Source organism: Coregonus lavaretus (assembly GCF_964263955.1).
Source record: "Coregonus lavaretus genome assembly, chromosome: 7".
NCBI classification, from domain to species: domain Eukaryota; kingdom Metazoa; phylum Chordata; class Actinopteri; order Salmoniformes; family Salmonidae; genus Coregonus; species Coregonus lavaretus.
This window is the reverse complement of record NC_139994.1, coordinates 47,731,934-47,748,674: the sequence shown is the minus strand read 5'-3', so window position 1 is coordinate 47,748,674 and position 16,741 is coordinate 47,731,934. Positions and strand designations below refer to the sequence as shown.

At 43.0% G+C, this 16,741-nt stretch overlaps 1 pseudogene across 1 annotated transcript; it reads left to right on the top strand.

Annotated features, from left to right (window-relative positions):
• The first annotated feature begins 1,181 nt into the window (after window positions 1-1,181).
• On the top strand, window positions 1,182-4,357 carry LOC311131991 (beta-1,4-glucuronyltransferase 1-like; annotated as a pseudogene). The gene is made up of 3 exons: window positions 1,182-1,311; window positions 2,916-3,885; window positions 4,166-4,357. The product of its transcript is annotated as a beta-1,4-glucuronyltransferase 1-like (transcript).
• Window positions 4,358-16,741: the final 12,384 nt, after the last annotated feature.

Genomic DNA, 16,741 nt, shown 5'->3' with positions numbered 1-16,741 from the left:
TATACGAGCAAGAAGGTGTCAATTTGATATGGTTTTTAGGCTGGGTTTCTGTATAAGCACTTTGTGACTGCTGATGTAAAAAGGGCTTTATAAATACATGTGATTGATTGATTGGTTTTGAATTGGTGTCCAGGTTAGGTAATAGAACTGTACACAGGAAAATGCTATTGGTACTGGGTAAGCAGTCATTCATACATTATCACAATTTCGTTAAATAGTGAAATAAATCGTTTGGCTCTAACTATTTTTAATGTAGAATAGTTTCATTGGAGGCAAATGCACTGGCAGTTTTGACCAAGATAGTCTTCATTTGGCCAGATACTGTTAGTTGAAGTACTGTTCACTCTCGCTAGCTACATTATGCCACTACTATCCCTGAGAAAGGAAAATATTTGTCGACGAGGATGGGATTCGAACCCACGCGTGCAGAGCACAATGGATTAGCAGTCCATCGCCTTAACCACTCGGCCACCTCGTCCTCTGAGTCATATCAGGTACCCAAAACACAATTTATCTCAAACCCATTACAAACCACAACTGTTATGAATTTATTTGGGTTATGTTATTCAAGAGAGCATTTTCATAAAAGTGCTAGCAAGCCAAATAGCATATGAACATGCAGTTGTTTGCTACGAACACAATAAATGGTCCATATTATGTCAAACAAGCTAGCTACATGCCCTTCTATTCTAGGGTTTGTGGTAGAAAAGCGCAGACATGCGTCACAACACCACAGGGGGGGTCGTCACTAGTTACCATAGCCACAAAGTCATAAACCCCGCTTTTCTACAATTTATCTTCTTAAAATCTGATTTTAAACCTAACCATAAACTTAACCACCCTGCTAACCTTATGCCCAACCTTAACATCAAATTAAATTAAGACCAAAAAGCTATTTTTTGTTTTCTTGATTTTTTACGATATCTACCATTCTCCAAACGTCCGAATGTGATGTTGTTTTGAAATACTATGAGATTGACAGAACCACATATCATCAAATATGAAGGAGGCCCATGCAATGATTTCACGATTGAAAATCTTATCGAAACCTGTGGCAGCACTGCGTAATGTCAACTGCACGAGACAGTCGAGGCAAGCCCTCCCAAAATGCCGAAATGAGCTCCGTGTAGCTAGTTAGCTAGCTAGCCACCTAGCAGTGGTCAATTTGATAGCGCATTTCTATGCATTTCTATAAGAAATGTTCCGTGTTTAAAGTGGTGCTCGGCGCTCTGGTAATGGTGGCACTCTTGCAACTGATCTACCTTTCCTTCCTATCGAAACTGCACGGTAAGCAGCAGCGCTACCGATACAGTGGGGGAAAAAGGTATTTAGTCAGCCACCAATTGTGCAAGTTCTCCCACTTAAAAAGATGAGAGGCCTGTATTTTCATCATAGGTACACGTCAACTATGACAGACAAATTGAGATTTTTTTTCTCCAGAAAATCACATTGTAGGATTTTTAATGAATTTATTTGCAAATTATGGTGGAAAATAAGTATTTGGTCACCTACAAACAAGCAAGATTTCTGGCTCTCACAGACCTGTAACTTCTTCTTTAAGAGGCTCCTCTGTCCTCCACTCGTTACCTGTATTAATGGCACCTGTTTGAACTTGTTATCAGTATAAAAGACACCTGTCCACAACCTCAAACAGTCACACTCCAAACTCCACTATGGCCAAGACCAAAGAGCTGTCAAAGGACACCAGAAACAAAATTGTAGACCTGCACCAGGCTGGGAAGACTGAATCTGCAATAGGTAAGCAGCTTGGTTTGAAGAAATCAACTGTGGGAGCAATTATTAGGAAATGGAAGACATACAAGACCACTGATAATCTCCCTCGATCTGGGGCTCCACGCAAGATCTCACCCCCTGGGGTCAAAATGATCTCAAGAACGGTGAGCAAAAATCCCAGAACCACACAGGGGGACCTAGTGAATGACCTGCAGAGAGCTGGGACCAAAGTAACAAAGCCTACCATCAGTAACACACTACGCCGCCAGGGACTCAAATCCTGCAGTGCCAGACGTGTCCCCCTGCTTAAGCCAGTACATGTCCAGGCCCGTCTGAAGTTTGCTAGAGTGCATTTGGATGATCCAGAAGAGGAATGGGAGAATGTCATATGGTCAGATGAAACCAAAATAGAACTTTTTGGTAAAAACTCAACTCGTCGTGTTTGGAGGACAAATAATGCTGAGTTGCATCCAAATAACACCATACCTACTGTGAAGCATGGGGTGGAAACATCATGCTTTGGGGCTGTTTTTCTGCAAAGGGACCAGGACGACTGATCCGTGTAAAGGAAAGAATGAATGGGGCCATGTATCGTGAGATTTTGAGTGAAAATCTCCTTCCATCAGCAAGGGCATTGAAGATGAAACGTGGCTGGGTCTTTCAGCATGACAATGATCCCAAAGACACCGCCCGGGCAACGAAGGAGTGGCTTCGTAAGAAGCATTTCAAGGTCCTGGAGTGGCCTAGCCAGTCTCCAGATCTCAACCCCATAGAACATCTTTGGAGGGAGTTGAAAGTCCGTGTTGCCCAGCGACAGCCCTAAAACGTCACTGCTCTAGAGGAGATCTGCATGGAGGAATGGGCCAAAATACCAGCAACAGTGTGTGAAAACCTTGTGAAGACTTACAGAAAACGTTTGACCTGTGTCATTGCCAACAAAGGGTATATAACAAAGTATTGAGAAACTTTTGTTATTGACCAAATACTTATTTTCCACCATAATTTGCAAATAAATTCATTAAAAATCCTACAATGTGATTTTCTGGAAAAAAATTCTCATTTTGTCTGTCATAGTTGACGTGTACCTATGATGAAAATTACAGGCCTCTCTCATCTTTTTAAGTGGGAGAACTTGCACAATTGGTGGCTGACTAAAAACTTTTTTTCCCCACTGTACTTAGAGCTTTTCCGGAGCTCTGGCAAGAAAAATGCCCACTTGGAGAAAAACTCACGGAAAGAGCGTCTCAGGTACTCTCTGTCCACGGGGGGTATATTTGATGCTAGCGGGAAATACCGTGTCTACAAAAACTTGATCAAAAGCGATTTCTCCACCAATCAGAAGCCAGGAGCGGATGCAAGCTTGCACCTCTTGGCCTTAGCAACGCACACATCCATCAACAGCTTGCATCACCTGGACTCTTTGGTGGAACGTTGACAGAACCCTCTCTCTGTGGCCATATTCGCACACGGGCAAGATGTCAAGTTTGCCACAGCCCTGGTCTACGCCCTCAGCATCTTCTGCCCTCAGAACCAGGCCTTGGTGGACTTCCACTTGGTGTGCCACTCTGGGGAGATTGCAAGTTTCCCCGAGCAGGACCGGGAGCATTTTGCCGGTCTGGAGGACTGTGCCGCGGTGTTAGCCAGGCTGGAGACGCACAGAGACAAATACCAGAACTACGCCATCGGGGGTAACGTCTCCTATCCAAACAATCTTCTTCGGAACGTTGCCAGCGGCGTCGTGGAAGCCAACTACATCCTGGTCATCGACATCGACATGGCGCCCAGTGCCGACCTCCACCAGCAGTTCCTGGCGCTGGTCATGAGACGTGAACCTGCCACAGACGAGGTCTTCGTCCTGCCTGCCTTGTACCTGCCTGCCATGTACGCAAGATGCCTGCCACCAAGTCAAAGCTGGTGCAGCTGTACCAGGTGGGAGAGGTGCGGCCCTTCTATGAGGAGCTGTGCCCACGGTGCCAGGCCCCCACCAACTACTCCCAGTGGGTGAATAGACATAGCCAAGGCTTGGGGCCCCTGGACAAGGCCTATACGTTATCCTGGGTGGACCCCTGGGAGCCTTTCTACATCGGGCCTCGCACCGTGCCCCTGTACGAGGAGAGCTTCAGGCAGTACGGCTTTAACCGCATCACCCAGGTATGTATTGTACGGATAAAGGTAGCCAATGACTCCCAGTGTGGAGGGGACGTGACAGGTGTGTGTGTATGTATGGTTGAAAACAGTTAGAACTACATTACATTATCAACAGACACAGTACACTGCAGAGATTCTTGCACTGCAGTAAAATATACATAATACAAATAGAATATAAATAAATACTTCATCCTGACACATCATTCAACTAAAAGTTTTCACCAGTTCATGTTGTCCTCCCTTACCTCATTGTCCTCCTTTTCTCCCCCTCTTCCCTCCCCAGGCCTGTGAGCTCCACGTCGCGGGCTACAGATTCTCCGTCCTGCACTCTGCCTTCGTGGTGCACAAAGGGTTCAAAGTTCAGGGCGAGTTCCACAGCAGGAAGGACGAGGAGAACCGAAGGAACCGCCTCCTGTTCCGCAGCTTCAAGGAGGGCCTAAAGACCAAGTACTCCTCCTCCCCTCGACGCTGCTGAGGAGACAAGGTGAGAACACTGGTGCCTGATTTACACTATAGGGTAAAACTATGGATTGACCTGGTTACGCATCCACCATAGTTGCTGGGTAGGACCATGTGAGAACAAAATATCAGAGCCAGCACAGTACGGTTTGGCCCTATAGTGTGAATTAGCATTGGATCACTTCTCCCTAAGTACGGGCTAGGTGTTGATTTGGAGTTCAGCACTCCTATGAGTTCAAAAGACTTCTGTCCAGCAAGAAATCAACAAATTACTAACTGCACTACAACACAAACATGAACTGATCACTGGTCCTTGAATTTCTGCTCATTTGTCCAAGTCGTTCAACCACTAGATGGTAATAGACAGACACTTGACTGCAAGGTTTTCATATCAACATCATAATCAGCGAGGGTGGTCCTGTCATTTCCAGTGCCCGCTGAAGACCACACCATTTTTTTTGTAAATAGTACATTGTTCTATACAAGCTGGGTTTGGTTGACACTCCCATAGAGAGATGTATCTAGTGGGAAAGAGTGACAAGTGTTTTGAGTCTAACACTGCTATGATACCAGTGTGTTAACTGGAAAAAGTTAGTTGTGTTTACCTGCAGGTATAACAAAACACTGTATGGTTAGCATTTTTTTTAAGTGTAAAGAGTTATTATTATGAACACATATGTTGTTTTCTTTAATAGGGATGTTGACAGAGGTCACGTATGAGCCCCTAGGTCATGTCCCAAATGGCACCCTATTCCCCATAGACTACTTGGGGAACAATGGGGTGCCATTTAGGACGTAGCCATAGTCTTCATCCTGGTTATTTTGCGTTGTGAAAATATGGTACAGTATTACTATTTTGCGTAGCGATGGTGACTGACTTGTTAGCCCTGTGAAGGACTAACTGCAGCACAGGAAAGACAGAACTCTGTTCTCCAACCACTAATAAATAATGTTCTTTAGTTATTTGGGAGTGAAAAAAAAAGTATATATTTTTTGTTGTTTACATATTAGTCATTGTGTGATATTTTTCAAATGTATTGTTTTCTCTCCCTGACCTGAGAATGACTTTCTCGTTTCAGTTGTGACAAACTTATCAAACAGTATCAATGCTTTATGTTTGGATTCCTATTAAACTACAAAAAAAACCTACAACTTGTTTCTGAAATTACTTTTCAGTACATATTGTCTTTTTGAGGAAAGTGAATTGACTGTCCTATGTTATTACATAATTTAAAAAATTTGTAAAAATGTTTGACCACTTCAGTAGGCGTTACTATTAAATGCTTTTGGCACACAATTGTGTGTAGTAGGAACTCAATCCAGTAGGAGGCACTGGAGTAAAGGTTATCTATGGTAAAAGGACTTGTGTAGGATTGCAGTTTTTATTCTGTTGAGTCTAAATCAAGTTACTGAGGACATCAATCCAGTAGATTTTCATGCTAACCATTCTATGATGATTGGGAAGGAAATCTACAGATTTATCTCTAAATTTCGGTGATGGGGGTTGCATATCAGGTTCGGGGTGAATTCAGTTGTCAATTTAAGAAATGTAATTAACGAGTTGGAAAAAAAAATTAATAAAATAGGGTCGTTTTTTATTCATGATCTCAATTTCTCTCAGTTTTCTATTAATTCTGTTGTCAATTCAGGAATAAAAAATCCACAAATAAAACAATGGGCATTTTTCAATTCATGAATTGACAAATTAACTTTAATCTTTCTTTTAGAGGAAACCATATATGTAGTGTGGTGTTGCTCACAACTTGTGAGGACACAACATGTCTCTGGGTTTAAAAAATGTCACTAACTAAACCAATAGAAGCTGACGCCTGGGTTAAAAGGTGATTCGGCCTAACATCCAATTAAAAGCTCCTTTTTAGTAATTAACACGACCTGTATTGAAGTGAACTCCACAAAGCCCTGTGATCTCACTTATCGAACTTGGTGGTGAGACACGGAAGGGAATAACAGGCAATCACCGCTGCTGGGCACTTGGTTCATCATGCCAACACTTTAACTTATCACACCAGTTATCTATCTAAACAGATACACATCTCGTCTCTTCTGTCTCACTCCAACAACTCTACCTCCCAACCATATTATCATATTTTCTTAATTTTTTTGTCAACATTCTCATCGTATTGGCGTTCTTTTTTTGTGCCTCTTCATCTCACCTGACCAATAACTAGGACTACATTGTCTCTTTTATTCTTGTTCTTTCCCTCTGCACCTATTCTTCCCTCTTCCTCAGTACGTCCCTGTCCCATCCATGGTGTTTGAGTGGCAGAAGGCAGGGGCGGGGGGAGGGGGGGGTGGTTGTAAGGATAAGGAGAGGCATTAAGCAGGTTTGGTGAGGTAAAGTGGGGTTTATCTTGACAGCTTCGGGGAGCTGCAGCTTATTTGGTCAGGGAGCTTTACGACAAGAGCAATTAGGGCTGGCCTCTGTGGAGCTAGCAGGGGGCCTACCACTAGATTAGCTGTGTGCAAGGAGAAGAGGAGGCAGATGAGGGGGGTGAGTGTGTGCGTGCGTGCGTGTATGTGTACCGAGGGAAGACCAGACAAGCTGGAGACCCCGGCCTAGTGGGGTTTTTGAGGGGGGCTTTTTTGCGGGTCACTTCATGGATGAGAATTGGAGTGAGGAAGCAGTGACCCCAAAACTATGGAGGACTGGAGAGACATAGGATGCATCCCAAATGGCACCCTATTCCCTTTATATAGTGCACTGTATAGGAAATAGGGTGCCATTTGGGATGCACACAGACATTAAAGTATTAAGAGCTGAATGACCTTTTGTCTACGGCCACAGCATGTTGAACAGACCGTCATTGAAAAGGTTCACCATTAGGACCTTATTGCGCGCTAATGACGGCTTCCTCTGTTGATTGACCATTGGAAAGCACTTGACTGGAAATCAATGATTTTCTTAATTGATTGCCCCTGAGGGGATAAATAAAGTTGTATTGAATTGAATTCAAACGTGTCTCTGTATGTTGGGTTTACTTGAATTATATTACTCTGTAGCAAATGATTCAGTACAAGTTAAATACATACAATCTGGTTATCACAAGGTGCATTTTAAATCAATAGCTAGGTTTCCATCCAATTGGCTACAGATTTGTATATCAAAAAAAAATATGCTTAAAGAAAATATGCGAATTTTCGCACCAGTGGTGGATCTCCACCAAACGGACTTGTTGCAGATAAAAATCAGTGCTTGATGAGGTAGTGCACACAAAATGATATTTTTTTGTCTTAAATTGTCACATACTGAATAAAAATATAACGTTTAATGTGTTTCCATTGCATTTTCAACTCTACAATAGTTTTGTCACAAAAACTGTTGTGTTAAATAGCAAATGTGCCTACTCTGGTTTTAGCACGTGCACTCTAGCCAAACGCTCTAGATACAGTGCGTAGGCTGTGCAGTAGGCTAGTCTACATGATGAGATTATTATGGATAAAAGTGAGAATATTTGTCAAACTGCAATCAAGCATCGATCATAATTTCACCAGAATCAGACCCTCGATATTTATTGGAAAGGAGCATCAAGCTAATACCGTGCACTTTCACCACCCTGTGAAGTTCAACATAATTTTTTTAATCCGTAACATAATTAACTGCATGGTTTCGCGAGTCATAGTGGGAAGACCAAACGCCATAACATCGCGTGACTCCAAGTTTACTTTGATATTAGGGTTATTCTATCAATATTTGCGCATAAATAATAATATAATAATAATATGCCATTTAGCAGACGCTTTTATCCAAAGCGACTTACAGTCATGCGTGCATACATTTTTTGTGTATGGGTGGTCCCGGGGATCGAACCCACTACCTTGGCATTACAAGCGCCGTGCTCTACCAGCTGAGCTACAGAGGACCAAAGGCATTGCCACCGCCATTTCTTGCATAATGAACTTTACAGACACAAAAAGATCCCACCATGTCAAATGATCAATTTATCTGTCATAATCTATACAATTGTACCAAAACTTCCTGTTGCCATCACAGCTGGCGTGATTTTTTTATATGGTAATGTGCCGTATTAAAAAAATCACGACAGCTGTGATGGTGTGTAGTCCTCCCACTATGACTTGGGAAACCATGCAGGCTACAGATGAAAACAACTATGTTGAACTTCACAGGGTGGTGAAAGTGCACGGTATGAGCTTGATGCTCCTTTCCAATAAATGTTGATTGTCTTATTCTGGTGACATGATGATCGATGCTTTGGGGAAACCCTGGACTAGCCTACCCTCACAGCCTACCCGCACTGTATCTGCCAGCTGTTGGCTAGAGCGCACGTGCCAAGACAAGAGGAGGCACATTTGCTATTTAACGCAACACAAATATCCATAGAGTTGAAAATGTGATGGAAACACATTGAACATTAGTTTTATTCGTAACATGAAAACTTAAGCGAAAAAGTACATTTTGTGTGCACTATGTCATCACACATTGATTTTATAATATTTGCATGAAAATCTGTCGACAATTGGATGGAAACCTAGCTATTGAGACAACATTGAGGTAAGTAATAAATAAATAAAATTAGCCAACTAGGCAAGGGGAAAATAACAAATATGCCCTATACCAGGGTATTCAAATAATATTTGAGAAGGTCCTGTCACACAAATGTCCTAGGTGGCAAAGGTCCAGATAGATATTTTCATTTATCGGCATTGTAAGAAACCCCCACCTCACTACCCATGTGACCCCAAACTGTTCACACTCCTCTTGTTGGTGGAGATAACAGTTTGCAGCTTTAAAGCTAATTTCCTGCAATTCTACACGTTTTGCCATGTGGTTAGCCTAGCTTACCTACTTAGCTAACATGAGCTAGTTGATCAACTGGACATTTGACAGGTTATAAATAGCTCTAAGGTCTGTCAGTGAATGTGATAAAAAGAGGAAAACTGCCCATGCACTAGTACATTTCGAAATGGCACCTTGTGCATTGTACTATTACAACTCTCAACAGCAGAAAATTGAAAGCCCGACTGAGTCCCCCCCCCCCCCCCCCCAATTTGGGGCCCTGTTCTTGATTTGGATCCGGGACCAAGTCTGCCTATTGAGTATAGCTGCCCTATACTGTCTAACTAGAAGTAGTTGTTGAGTGTTACATGTCTGCGATTCCCACGGGGGGCCAGTATGAAAAATGTATGCACTCACTAACTGTAAGTCGCTCTGGATAAGAGCGTCTGCTAAATGACTAACATGTAAAATGTAAATGATGAGTTCACCTGGATTCCACTATGAGGTCACTTTACAAAGCTGTCAGGTCATGACCGATCAACAACATGTTACAACATAACTAGAGCTACTTATAAAATAAAACATTGATTGATGTAAACTCTAGAAGCAACTTTTCGTTAAAAAAGATGCAAAGTAACTGTGAAAAGTAGTATAAACCAAAATGCATTTCAGCAAAAAGATGAGACATGTTTGTGTCTTAAGGAGTGACAGGAACAGGTTGGCGTTTGTCACCTTGGGTAACACTTAACACCAGGCAGAGCAGAGCAGAGCAGCCTGGAGAGGAGTGAGCTGAAACATCCGTTTCACTTAACGAGTGTGAGCTTATCAGTCATCAATGCCAGCTTTAGGAGCAGGCTACCTGTCTGCTTACGGAACAAGCTCAACAAGCTCCCACCGATGCACGCATCCAGATCACTCATTGCCAGTTAAGTCGAGTGTTCTTGGACGCCCTGGCTACCTGCGCTTTAAATGTATCCCGCTAATACGTCTCCCTTCACCCTCTACCCCTGTGGTATCCAGCTAGCGGTGGCAGTTCTAATAGGACGTGACACCGCCCAGGGGAAAGAAAATCAGGCCGAACGGATCTAGGTAATCCCTCTCACCGAGCCTCACCAGTGCCTTGCTTATAGCCTCCTCCTACCCTCCTTCTTCTCCTCCCGTCCTCCTTCTTTTCGCCAGTGCCCAGCGCCTTGCTTGTAGCCTCCTCCTACCCATTGTTGCATCAATTCACCAGGAGAGAACAGACGGACGGGGGCAGGCAGGACAGGGTGTCCCCCTATGACACAGTCGCACACACACAGTCACACACAAAGAGGTGCAAACACACAGAGTTGCATACACACACACACACACAACAAGGAACTAACAACTTGGAGCGGGAACCCACTGACCTGACACTGGCCACACAGAGCTAAATTAAATCTGGCTCCTCGATCAATGCGCTAATGCAAGATCCTCTATCACAATAATTTAGTAACAGATGAAGGATGACATGATGCAATTGGTCTATTGTACTGTGTTTGTAGACTGGCTGCACATTCACTGGGCCCTCACAGCTTGGCTCCCAGGATCTGCATTAAGTCTCAGAGGAGAGGAGCTCATCCAGTTCTGGTACAGTACACAGTACATACAGTGATACACAACATGTATTTTCTCATAAGAAAAAGCAGAGGAAATAGGTCTCGTAATTTTTTGGGGGAGGGGTTGTTTGTCACATTTGTCAAACATCAGTCGAGAATAAATCAAATGATTTAGAAGAAGTTGTTTGAGATTTTTTGGGGTAGCTTATGTCCACTTATTCTCCACTTCTTGCAATAAATCAATAATAACCATGCTGCTAACAATATGTCTCAGAATGCGTATCTCTCTATGAGCAACTATCAATCAATCAATGATTGAAGTCTATCCAGTGCTCTAAAGAGTATTTATGATCTCAGGTCAGTGTGTGTGTAGTGCACTCCTATCAGTGCATTTAGATGACATGAAGGCAGACAAAATTAGCACACAACAAACTAACTTTACTGAGCCTTTCAGGACTCTTAAATAATCATCCTCTACCCTCCACCCCTTCATTCCTCCCCCAGCCCTCACTCTATCCACCTGTCCCACCCGGGGGGTCCGTTGGCGGCACTGCAGAGTGGCTGGGCTTGGGCAGGCAGTTGAGGCAGGGTGGGTCAGGGAGGGGGGAAGGGGGATCTGTAGAGGTAAGTCACTGAATCAGGAATTAATGAGTATTAAAGTATTAGGTGAGAATAAGTCCTACCTTTAAGTCCTTTAGCATTCCTAAACAACTCCAATAACACCTGTTATATCATGGAATCGCAGAGAGGCTGCGTGGTGTGAAAATCACATTATTTTTCTTCTACCAAAGACATGATGGCCAAACTGGTGAGCAGATAGTTCTCTATGGAAGTAGAGACTTGAAATTGGTATAATTGGTAGAAATAAAATATAACTCAATACCAATTTGAGTCATAATATTTTGACCACAAACCAACATTTGACAGAGGTGCCTATTGAGTTGCAGACAGAATCCAGAAGTGGACAGTGTTCTTTCTTTGACACAGAGAGCTTCTAAGATTCCAAAGAATTCTAAGATTCTCTGTTCTCTTCTCTAAGCTTCTCTTCTTGTCTCGTGAGTTTTCTGGGCTATGATGTCATGACAGTGAAGCCAACCAGGCCCAGACAGACAGACAGACAGACAGACATTGGCCTTCCTATTGTTCTAACCCCTTACATCACCACCATGACCACTAGCAGCCATTGCTGCTAGTCACTAATCACAGTTTCAGAGCACAAGGGCCAATGACCAGCCCAGCAAACAAACCCTGAGAGTGATCCATCCACCCATCCATCCTTGGGTCTATTTTCTAGTGCAGAGAGCTTAAATTAGACAACATTGTTGGTTGGTTGGTTAGCCATCGAGAGGAGATCTCCTTGTGTAAGCTAATCTTCACACACAGCAACGGTGATACCTTCCTTAGGTGGAGCTATAGAAATATATATACTAGAGTGGGCTAATTTGTCCATTAATTCAAGTTGGGAGGGATTTTCTGTAGAACTTCTCCTGGAAATTTGATGTGCGTTACTTAGGTAACTTGTCATTGAGGTGAAATGGTACAACGTGGTAAAACATGGTAAAACATGGATTTCAATAGATTAAACATTTGAAATCTACTCAACAACTATCTTATTTTCCATTAGCATGAAAAGCTTCATAACTACAATGCATAAAGGCTATCTGTCTGTCTTTGAAAACCTATTGCTGTGGATATCATATCACAGGGAGAAAATGGTACATTTATAAAAAATAATATACAGTGCATTCGGAAAGTATTCAGACCCCTTGATTTTTTCCACATTTTGTTACGTTACAGCCTTATTCTAAAATCAATTAAATTGTTAGTTTTTTCTCATCAATCTACACACAATACCCCATAATGGAAAAGCAAAAATAGTTTATTTTTTATTTTTGCTAATTTATTAAAAGTAAACATTTACATAAGTATTCAGACCCTTTATTCAGTACTTTGTTGAAGCACCTTTGGCAGTGATTACAGCCTCAAGTCTTTTTAGGTATGACGCTACAAGCTTGGTACACTTGTATTTTGAGAGTTTCTCCCATTCTTCTCTGCAGATCCTCTCAAGCTCTGTCAGGTTGGATGGGAAGTGTCACTGCACAGCTATTTTCAGGTCTCTCCAGAGATGTTTGATCGGGTTCAAGTCCGGGCTCTGGCTGGGCCACTCAAGGACATTCAGAGACTTGTGCCGAAGCCACTCCTGCGTTGTCTTGGCTGTGTGCTTAGGGTCGTTGTCCTGATGGAAGGTGAACCTTTGCCCCAGTCTGAGGTCTTGAGAGCTCTGGAGCAGGTTTTCATCAAGTACTTTCTCTGTACTTTGCGCCGTTCATTTTTCCCTCTATCCTGACTAGTCTCCCAGTCCCTGCTGCTGAAAAAGATCCCCACAGCATGATGCTGCCACCACCATGCTTCACCGTAGGGATGGTGCCAGGTTTCCTCCAGACGTGAAGCTTTGCATTCAGGCCAAAGAGTTCAATCTTGGTTTCATCAGACCAGATAATCTTGTTTCTCATGGTCTGAGTCCTTTAAGTGCCTTTTGGCAAACTACAAGCGGGCTGTCATGTGCCTTTTACTGAGGAATGGCTTCCGTCTGGCCACTCTACCATAAAGGCCTAATTGGTGGAGTGCTGTAGAGATGGTTGTCCTTGTGGAAGGTTCTCCCATCTCCACAGAGGAACTCTGGAGCTCTGCCAGAGTGACCATCGGGTTCTTGGTCACCTCCCTGACCAAGACCCTTCTCCCCCGATTGCTCAGTTTGGTCGGGCGGCCAGCTCTAGGAAGAGTCTTGGTGGTTCCAAACTTCTTCCATTTAAGAATGATGGAGGCCACTGTGTTCTTGGGGACCTTTAATGCTGCAGAAATGTTTTGGTACACTTCCCCAGATCTGTGCCTTGACACAATCCTGTCTCGGAGCTCTACGGACAATTACTTCGACTTCATGGGACAACTGTGGGACCTTATATAGACAGGTGTGTGCCTTTCCAAATCATGTCCAATCAATTGAATTGAGCACAGGTGGACTCCAATCAAGTTGACGAAACATCTCAAGGATGATCAATGGAAACAGGATGTACCTGAGCTCAATTTCGAGTCTCATAGCAAAGGTTCTGAATACGTATGTAAATAATGTATTTCAATTTTTTATTTTTTATAAAAAAAATTAAATCTCTAAAAACCTGGTTTCACTTTGTCATTATGGGGTATTGTGTGTAGATTGATGAGGATTTTTTTTTATTTAATCCATTTTAGAATAAGGCTGTAACGTAACAAAATGTGGAAAAAGTCAAGGGGTCTGAATACTTTCCGAATGCACTGTATTATCCTGCAATATACTGTACCTCTCTTAAAAACAGTCAACTGAGATTGAGTATAATGCAAACAAAAAAAACAGGTATGTTGTTAACACGTGGTAGATGCTGGTTAAAATAAGAGATTTGACTGTGCTAAAATGAGATGGGGATTCATCCCTTGTCTTTCAATCCACCACAAATATTTGCCTCCACAGTGACTCTCAATCATCCGTGCTCACCTTTGAGGCAAGAGATTTAGCTCTTTCTCCTCCTATAGCATATCACAACAGCGGAAGGGGAAGTGAATATATTGTTTGTTTGGTGAATGCTCCCTGGGCATACGGTGCTGGGGGGAGTGGGGAGGGGGGGGGGGCACTTGTCCTGTCTGAGAGGATACTGGTATTGAGTTGCAAACGAGTTTGTAATTAGCCCCTACTTCACTTGCAGGGAGGGAATTAGTGTGTGTGTGTAAGTGTTTGTGTTTCGGTGTGTGTGTGTCGCTGTGTGTGTTGCATTTATGCGAGTGTGTGTGCTTAATTCATGTGTTTTGGTGTGTGTGTTCTCCTGAGCTTGTGTGTGTGTGTTTGACCTCCTTTCTTTAGGAGGAAAGGGGTTGGGGCCAGAGATAAGGATAACACTAATTAGTTCTCCACCCAGTTGCTTGTTAATTGTGTTGTGTTGTGGATTTATACAGCATGGTTGGATGGGTAATACCCCACCCCACAGGGCCCCACACCCCACCCCCTGCCTTGCCTGTTTGCAAAATCAACAGCTCATTTTTAAGCAGGCGACTTCTTGTTTAAGTCTAATTAATTATGCCAAGTGGGGTTCCACCTTCACCATCATGTCCTGGGCTGCATTCCAAATGGCACCCTATATCCCTATGGTGCACTACTTTTGACCCAGGCCCATAGGCACTATAGGGAATAGGGTGTCATTTGGGACGCAACCCTTGTCTTGTCCAGAAAGGGGAAGAGGTGCAGGGAGGGGAAGAGGGGTATGGGGGATAGATATGTGCATATGGTCACATAATTAATTAGAACAGAAAAGTATGTAACTATATAAATCTGGTAAAAAATATAAAGACAAATAGTCCCCTGTAGCTCAGTTGGAAGAGCATGGCGCTTGCAACGCCAGGGTTGTGGGTTCGTTTCCCAACGGGGGGCCAGTATGAAAAATGTATGCACTCACTAACTGTAAGTCGCTCTGGATAAGAGCATCTGCTAAATGACTAAAATGGAAATGTAGATGGAAATGTTGCTACAAGGTTGATGACCACTCTTCAGCCTCCAATGTGTTTGGTTCAGCTTGCAAGAGTGCAATTTTGACAATAAAGCCAGGAATATTAACATTAGCAGGCTCTATTGGCACACTATCGTGTTGTATCATATAAAAACAATGCCTCTAGAAGAATGTACAGTATTCAATAAATCAATACAGTTTAAACACCCCTCACCCCCTGATACTGACTGGCACACACCATCATAATCTCCTCATTCCATCTATGATTAAGAAGATTGGTAATCTCACTCAGTCTGCTCTCAAAGTGTTAACAGATTGGTGGGTTTGGGGAGGGGGGTAGAGGGGTAGAGGGGTGTGTGGTGTGTGTGCGTGCTTAAGTGAGTGTGTGTGTGCAAGCGTGCATTCAAACGTGGGAAGTGTCTGAGACCTAACAGGGTCAGATTAACGGTAAAGTATGATCTTCCCCCGGCTCATCTAATTTCTCCCCCTTCTGTGCTCCTCTATACTGGCTGTGTGCACAGACACTTGCACACACACAGTACAATCCCTTCCAACAGACACACAAACACACACTGCACCCCACTGCCCTGATAATCTAGCTAGGCTATCATCCACTGCCCTCTGTTTATACAGGGAATCTATACCCTTGTCTTGAGTTATGGACTGTTTGGGTTGACTTCCATTTGAAAAATAATAATTTTGTCACATCATTTTTTATACATTGTGTTAGTACAGTTATATATTTTAAACCTTAATATTGAAGTTAATATTGAAGTTAAAATGAATATTTTTTATATGGATATAATGTAAAAACATTTCAAATATCAATGTTCCTGTATACAGTGGCAGACTCACAATTAGGCAACTCAGTCAATTGCTTAGAGCATCACATCATCAGGGGCCGTAAACCTTTTTGTGACAAAGAAATGTATCCATTTAACATGTATTCTGCACAAAATGTATACAGTTGTTTAACTAAATAATAATAAAATGTAGCTAGGAAATATGACAGGATTTTGAGTGTATTTGGTCATTTACAACTGGTCCCTGTAGCTCAGTTGGTAGAGCATGGCGCTTGCAACGCCAGGGTTGTGGGTTCGTTTCCCACGGGGGGCCAGTATGAAAAATGTATGCACTCACTAACTGTAAGTCGCTCTGGATAAGAGCGTCTGCTAAATGACTAACATGTAAATGCTTAGAACATTACATCTTACACTACATGGCCAAAAGTATGTGGACTGCCCTTCAATTTAGTGGATTCGGCTATTTCAGCCACACCCGTTGCTGACAGATGTATAAAATCGAGTACACCGCCATGCAATCTCCATAGACAAACATTGGCAGTAGAATGGCTGGTGCAGAAGAGCTCAGTGACTTTCAACGTGGCACCGTCATTAGATGCAACAACGGCTCAGCCGCGAAGTGGTAGGCCACACAAGCTCATAGAATGGGACCGCCGAGTGCTGAAGTGCGTAGTGCAAAACATAGTCTGTCCTCGGTTGCAACACTCACTACCGAGTTCCAAACTGCCT